At 34.4% G+C, this 8,685-nt stretch overlaps 1 non-coding gene across 1 annotated transcript; it reads right to left on the reverse strand.

Moving 5' to 3' along the window:
• Window positions 1-8,177: 8,177 nt before the first annotated feature.
• Window positions 8,178-8,247, reverse strand: Smp_tRNA_01175_Pseudo_TTG.1.1. The gene has a single exon. It is a non-coding gene (tRNA).
• Between the last annotated feature and the right edge of the window lie 438 nt (window positions 8,248-8,685).

Here is an 8,685-nt window from a genome sequence, read left to right on the forward strand (position 1 = left end):
TAAGTTTAGGTGCAGAGTACTTCAAGTATAAAAAATACATCAGTCGATCGGGCTATAAACCGTCATAAAATAGGGTATTTGGTAGAAGTTTTACAAATGTTTAATTATGCAGGCTATCTCAATCTGGGATGGTGGATGTGTTGGAAAAAACTGAGGGTAAGAACTTTAAGAAAGAATCAGTCTATGATTTCATTGAATGTCGGTCTGAGTGGTCTGAAAATATGTTGACCTGTGCAATATCCGTGATTTATATTTGTAGACATTGGCTGAAATAATTCCAGATCAATTGCAGTAGCTCAACTGCATCCACTCGTTATGTTCCTTTTTTATCTTGAGTTTAATGCCATTCTATACTTATCATTTTTTAACTTCACGCGTTCGCTTCGAACCATTTTTCACATGTTCGACCTTTCATTAAAACTCATAATATAGTCTCTCGTTTCCTGTCATTAATTTCTTCTGTCTATGCTCTAGTATTTATGGTAATTTGGATCGATACACATTCCAGGTTTTGCACAGAAGACTATTGACTCACAGTGATTCTAATTGATTTGCTCTATTTTTAAAAATCTCAAACATCCTATCATCCTCAAAATACTCTCATTTGATAATTCTAGTTGATTTCAACACTTCCTTTAATATTTCTAGATTTATGCTACTGAATTGTAGTGTGTTGGTGCATAGAGGTTTCTACTTCTCACATATGTATACTTGAATATATATATATATATATATATATATATATATATATATATATATGTCCCATGTTCGATAGTTGGTATTCTACTTTTAGTTGAGAAATAACTTTAAAAAAACTCGTCAAACAACTGACGCGGTTGTTATAAATTTCCTATCGTTATCAATTATCGGTTAAGTCAGTTTGAGTAATTAGTGCAATAATGTTCGGTAAGATCACTCCTTCCCTATTGTGCAATGTATTATCTGTAGATTGGCTTAAAATTACTCCCCTACTATATTATTGACCTATTTCTATACAAAGTATATTAATTTGTTGGTTTTCTTTTTGTGTGTACGGTCAATAAATTGATAGGTTTTTGAGAACATAATAATATTACTTTAGAGTAAATGTATTACTGTCAAGTTGTGAATAGTAATTTTTATGTATTGACTTTTCTTTGAACGTCAATTAAATTTGATTGAAAATGATTTTCATAGTTGAAATCATGAGTCAATTGAAGCTAGACCACCATGGAAAACCTGGAAGCACTGGACGGCCGTTTCGTCCTATTATGGGACTCCTCAGCAGTGCGCATCCACGATCCCTCACCCGCGAGATTTGAACCCAGGACCTATCAGTCTCGAGCCAGAGCACTTAACCGATAGATTTTGTTTTTCAATAGAAGAGGTAGGAGAACTCGAACTTGCAATTTGGTGCTTGAATGTTGAACATGATTTAATCATTAAGCCACGTTTCATAGATTTTTTTATTTGCTCTAATTAAATAGAAGTTAAACTTACTATGATTACTTGGTAGTATGTATGGGTGAAGACTAAATGATTTGATAGGTCATCTGAATTAACATTGGTCATCTAATTACAAGGTGGCCATGGAAATGATCTAGTAGAATGATAGGAAAAGGGTGAATTAGATGCCATTATTTCAAATTGCTGGTCAATAACTTTAAGTGTAAAAGTTATATTTGAAATAATCTCGGTGATTGAAATTTAAATAATCTCAATGCTTCGTCCGGAAAACTGGCCTGGCTCCTTTATGTTATAATCAAGATCAACATTATCATTAAGTTAGATTGTTCCCCGTTTTCACATTTTCATTCATACTGCTCTATGGCTTTCAATAAGCTTATAGACTAGTTTATTTTGTTGTTGAAAAAAGTTATGGTAAATTATTCTACCGGTTTATCATTGTGACCTTAAGTTAGTTAAAACTTATATTAAGTAGTTATATTTATTTCTCAAATAATAATTCATCACAGTCACAGGTTAAGGTTATTATCTTTTGACATCTTTGTATTTCCGCGACACATATGTATTCATGTATAATCATGTCATTCCGTGCAGTCAGTTCGTCGTAATCATATTGGTCCGTTTAGTCATACTACAAGGTCCCGAAATAGTATTAATGTGACTATCATCTCATAAAATTCGGAATATCAACATAAATTACCTTAGGTGATTTGTTTTAAATGTTATTTTCTCAAGTACACTATTTAGAATTTGTCGAAATAAAAATAAAACGATCTCCAAGACCAATTCCTGTGTCAGAACTAACCTTCAAGTAATTATTCGCTTATTTATTCGGGATTTAAAATCTGTGAAACAATGTAAGACCAGAAGTCGAATGGAAAGTCAGCGTATCAGGCGTTCATATTCTAAACTTACAAATATTGTAGTGAGCAAAACACTGGTTGGGGACAATCGAATGTATTTAAGCAAACATTACAGACTATCTCAGTAAATTCTGATAACCAAACAATGAACAGTCAATTTGCAAATTAACAACCAATTGTTTCAATCTTCTCTGTTTCTTCTCTAATTTCATTGCTCATGCATTTTCCAAACGATTGCGCTTCATTTCAGTTCTTTGCACATCGGTCTTCTGGCAAAATACATTCTATGTCTGACCAACACCATATACTACTTATATGGATATAAGTAGACCACACCACAATATAAATAGTAATACTTCTAAAAGACAGTGGTGAAAATATAATTTGACCTGTTTTTGTAGCACAGGTATAGAATGATCTCACTTGAGGAGGGATTTTAAACAAACTCAACGTAGTTGAATAATTCAATCAAGAAAATAGTATGTGTTATTGTTGAATCTGTATTTTAAGATGCCTAGTTCCTCATAGAATAATACCTTCATACTTGACCTTACTTAGTGGTTATGTCTTGTTTCATTTTATAATCAAAACTTTTAGACGTACCATCTTGTTAAGTGAATTTTATGCCATAATATTGTCACATCTTAAGGTAAATATAGGTGCCCGATCTGATTGCTAATATTTTCACTTATTCCGAATAGAAACCAGTTTTTAAAGGAAGTGTTAAAGAATACTATTGAATATATTACATCAAAGTTAGCTATTTTTACCCACTATTTTCCAAACGGCTTTGAATATACCATTTTAGAGAAGAATGGATCACATAATTATGCGATGAATTTATTGATTTTAAAAGACTCATAGGCAATGTTCGTCACGGATTAAAACCAGATGGGTTATCATTGAAAACCAGTGAACGCTAGGGACTTACGTTCTCCCTTATGAGATATTTAGGAGTTCACACCAAGGCCCGACGAAGGATTGAATCTAGGTCTCCCGCATGTATCACATGGAGTACGCTACCTTTACATCACTTCAATCAATTTTGTAATATAAATAGATCATGTTGTTAATAGTTATTTATTGATTGACTGTTTACATCCACACCTTCAATTATCAATAATCCTGGACTAGCTACTCCTATTTTCACATCATCCAACTGTCAAGCTTATTTCAATTTCGTCAATGTTATACTTCAAACAACTTAAATCATTGTTTACTAAAATGTGTCTTATTACGTGAATGCAGTTGTTTCTTTTACAAAATAATGATAATGAGTTGTTTTTCTGACTTTCTCATTGTTTTGATGTGTTTTATCAAAGTAAGCATTTACATTAGTATAACAATGTTATTCATAGAATATTCCATAACACACAATGTATCTAATTATATTGATATTAAAGCAATATAAGAGTAATGCCTATTTTAACTCAATCTACTAATGCATATCTTGATAGCTAGCAGTGCTGGTGGGCGGTCTATACTCATCCATCAGGTATAACAGGCATGAGTAGGGAAACAGTGTACATGGTGGCCTGCTTGAATATCTGGGTTACCAGTTCCTGCCATCTCTATATTTCAACAAATTATCTGTCTTTTGTTTGATTCAACAGATCATTATGTGAATTAATTGCATAACCTATTCAGGTGCGTTTGTGAAAAGTTCACAGCGTTTCGCTGTACAAGTTAGGAAAGAGCACAATATACATCGAAAAGAATGTGCATTATTCAGATGTCAATTCCTGAACTGCCAACATCTAATTGGCGATCACTCAATATTTATCGTCAGGATCGACCAAAAAATAAGAAACGGAAACTTTTTGAAATACTTTGCTCTGAGAATTGTATATTGTATCAAAAATATAATATTAAACAAAGCTAATACTATTGATAGTAATAACTAATTATTGAAGGTGGTAATGTGAACCACTGAATTCCAACTCATTGGTCCAATGTTTTAGTGTTTGCTATAAAATCTAACACACCTTGGGTTCAATTGTTGACTAGATTGTTGGTGCACAAAGCTGAAAAGTCTTAAACTATGATGAAGCAACTGTCTGGAAATTTCTTGTTATCAATTGAACCCAAAATGATGTTACTCCCTTACTAAAATCATGTAAAAATGATAAACATTTAGTCAAGCTTAGTTGTGATTTTCATTCATAATCTAAATATGACACGTTTATCAAGAAATCTGCCTATCTAAGGTCTACTAAAGATAATTGAAGTACACCTAGTCTTTATTTTGTAAGGTTAATTTATCTTTTAAAGAAAAACTTGATTATCACTTGAAGCTCCTTATAAATGCCATTCGAACATCATAACTCATTTATAAACCGCGTCAACATCAAATGCGAACAATCGCAAATTGGTCACAAACATTTTTTATCAAGTTTTTGGTCTACGATCGGAATATCAGTGAAATGCATGGGAAAAACTTATTCAGGCGAATCTGTACGTTTTGTTTTTTGTATTTGGAGATCACAAAACACGCAACTAGTTTCACTTGTTTTGCCAGTGCCCCTATTGTATGTATATATAAAGCACTATCTAAAACAAGACAGTGGTCTTGTTTCCTTAATTGTTAACCGCTTGGTATTTTTTCTTAGTCTGTGTTTGTAATCTATGATGGTTAGAAAGTATAAATGTCACAATTAAACATTATCTTATTGTTAACTCAACATTTATAAACACTAATTACAAGCAAACTACCCTTAAGATGTATTTATAAAGTTTTTATCATTCTATTTTCCTGGCTAAAATGGGAGTTTCAGTTAATTTCTGAAATATAGTGAGGTTAAATCTCACTAATTAAATGGATCAATCTCTGTTGGCATATGTAAATGCCTCGATATTGTGCTTTAGTGAAAACCTTTAGTATATTTGGAATGTGGCTAATAATCAAATCCAATGGGAACAATTCTTTTTATTTAGGACTCGTCAGTTTGAACATCATAACTAAAATGTCCTTGCATTCAGCTGATTATTCAAAAATTAACTTGGATTAATGTTAATTTGGTTATTTATTCTCTGAAGAAGTGGCTTACACTGAGTCACGAAACGTCAGAAAATTTAATTTTACTACTCATTGGGATATCACAAATAAATTATTTTATTTTATCTAAGTTTTTCACCCTTCGGATACAATCAGCTTCAATCTTTATAGAGTTTGGTGCTAACAAATTTTCAGACAGACCTATTAATAGGGAATCTTTTATTGAAGTGTATTATTCAGTAAATGTACATATACGAAATCACAGCTTGGAAAATAGTCATTCATAGATTATTTCAAAAATTTCTGTGTTTATATATATATATATATATATATATATATATATATATATATATATATATATATATATGAGACCCTTGTAAGGATATTAAAGCGTGTTTAATTGACTACCTCTCCATTAGTATATCATTACTGATTCATAAGTTCATTCGCTAGATCTATAAACCTAATAGTAGGTTATGGACCGATTCGATGAGAAACATTCATTCACAGAGAATAAAATTAAGGCTCCACTCTTCTCCAAGGGGTAATAAATAGTATTTTTGTGTTTGTCATGGTATTAACAAACAAGTGAATTTTAGCATCCATTAACTAGGGTAATTTTTTCTAATAAGGCAGATATGGTGGAAAACTTTGGTTCAATTTTGCATAATTTTTACGTTGACTTAAGTTCAAATAGTATTGAAATGGAAGAACATGTCAACGCGTAAATACATCATCTGAAAAGTCATTGAAAGTCGAGGACTGTCTGAACATTTGTCTTATCCTATTTAGGACTCTTGAGAACTCAGTCAGTCAGCTACAACGTAGAACCAGACACACATATGCATCTGTCCAAGTTGCCACACCTCACTAGCACAACAAGATGAACACCAAATTCATAGTAGTTACTTCAATGGTAATAATATATAAAAAAGATTATGTATAAGGATATAATACAGGAAGAAAGAATTAGTTCGTAGAAAGAGGGTGTATACGCCTACGCCATTGTGATCGATTCTGAGCCATGTCACACAGAGTCTTCAACCACTGGTTACGGTAGTCGCGTAGGTCCCGACCAAGTAGTCTGCATCTACCAACATGGCTCAGACTAGAAGTTAGTGGCTTCAAGGACCGATGTCACATTTTGGTTTGGCCGCCCCTAACTCTCTTCCAACCATCCCCAATACTAGTCATCACAGTGCGTCGTGGTAATCAGTGTTCAGGTATACGTAACACGCGGCCCAACTATCTCAGTCGATGAAGATTTACAACCTCATCAACTGACTTACTATCATTCCCCAATACCCTGAGTCTAACCTCACTATTACGCGGCGGTCCCAGCAGTTGCGAGCAATATTTCTAAGGCATCTCTTATCAAATACTAGTAACTTACGAGTATCTTCTACTCTTAATGGCCTCGTTTCTCAGCCGTAAAGTAGAACAGAACGAACTGCCACACAATATATTCGTCCTTTGATTGATAGACTGATATTTCGCCTTCTCCATAGTTGACGTAAGTTGGCAAAAGCCAAACGAGCTTTCTGAATCCTTACTGAGATTTCGTCAGATACCAACCCACTAGGGCTGATCAAACTTCCAAGATAAGTAAAGTTGTCGATGCGTTCGACTATTTCAGTCCCTGTTCTCAGTTCAGGTGTTGACGCAGACCAGTCCTGAAGCAACAATTTGCATTTAGAGGAGTAGAAACACATCTCAAACATCCTTGTGTTGTTACTGAGTGCTACCAAAAGACTTTACATTTTATCAGCGTCTTCATCAAACAGGACTATGTCATCTGCGTATTCCAAGTCAATGAATGGATCTCTTGGTAGGAGATCAATGCCCGAAGATTCAGTCTACGAGAGCGTTATTTCCAACAGTAGGTCTATGATGAAATTGAACAAAAATGAAGATAGTGGACAGCCTTGTCGGACACCACTTGAGGTTGAAAAATCAGATGACAGTTCCTATAAGCTCTGGTTCGACTGGTAGTGTTTGAGTAAAGAGCCCTAACGACGTTTATGTACTTCTGAGGAACAAATTTCAATGACAGACACTACCACAGAACCTCTCGGTCTGTAGAGTCAAATGCTACTGTTAAGTCAAGAAAAACTATCATTGTATGACGCCGATAAGCATGCCTGTGTTCTAAAACCTGACGAATAGTGAACATGTGGTCGATATAGTCACGACCAGGTCTGAAGCCGGCCTGATTTTCTCGTGTTTGGAGTTCACGAGTCTTAGTTAGGCGCCCGATAATTATTGAGACTAGTATTTTAGATGCTATATTAGTCAAACTAATCCCTGTATGGTTATCACAGGATGATTTTGACTCCTTCTTGTATGTTGGGACAATCAGTGGTTGAGACCAGTCACATTGGATTACATTCAGTTCCCGGATTTCAGCTAAAATATTAGTCAAACTAATCGCTAAAACCGGACCACCATACTTAAAGACCTCTGGAGCCAATCCATCTGGGCCAGCTGCTCTTCCTTGTTTCAGATTAGCTATAGATTTTTGAGCTTTTATTCGAGTCGGGGGGCCTATACAATTCATATGGGATCTAACCTAGAACTTTCAGGTCTGGTCAGTGCTGATAAAGATATCTTCAGTTCACTTATTCGAAATCCAAAAAAAGAATATTATGAATTGTTTGGATAAAAGACTAGTATATAATAGAGAGATTGTGTGAGAACTAACAATTCAGAACAGTCGTAAACGTGCATACGTCGTTATCACTGGTTTTTTATTCTTTTTAATATCTCTAGTGGTTGATAAGCAAAGATGGATAGTGGCTAGCAGTGGAATCCAGGACGCGCGTTTCGTCCTATTTGGGACTCGTCAGCTGGATGTACCTGCATCTCAGAGTTGATGTTCACTCTGGGACTCGAACCCAGCACCCTCGCTTCAAACGCCATCGCGTTATCCACTCGGCCACTGACCAGTTGCAGTCCTAACACATCGATGGGAAGATTCAAACAAACAATACTAAGTGAATCTAGTGGTTGATGTTTAACACAGAATTAATTGACTATAAGATCTAAATTCAGATCCCAGCTATAAATTGTATCTCATATTATAACAAGAAAAGACGATCCCTAATTACAATCGATCAGGGAGAAACTATTCATAACTCTACTTATTTCATTAACAACATAATTATTGTGGTTTCATGGGTAAATTTTAGTTCCATTGACATATGGTGCATGCCACTATCTTAACTAAAAACACTTTAAGATTTCACATCTATTTGCATTGTGGCTAGGAATGGAATCTACGCTAATCACTTCATCATATTTGGAATTCGTTGACTGCATGTACCGGCATCCCGGTACGGATTTTCATACTGAGACTTGAACCTCTAGTACCTGTTTCTTTAA

The sequence above is a fragment of the Schistosoma mansoni genome, chromosome 6, assembly GCF_000237925.1.
Source record: "Schistosoma mansoni strain Puerto Rico chromosome 6, complete genome".
NCBI lineage: Eukaryota > Metazoa > Platyhelminthes > Trematoda > Strigeidida > Schistosomatidae > Schistosoma > Schistosoma mansoni.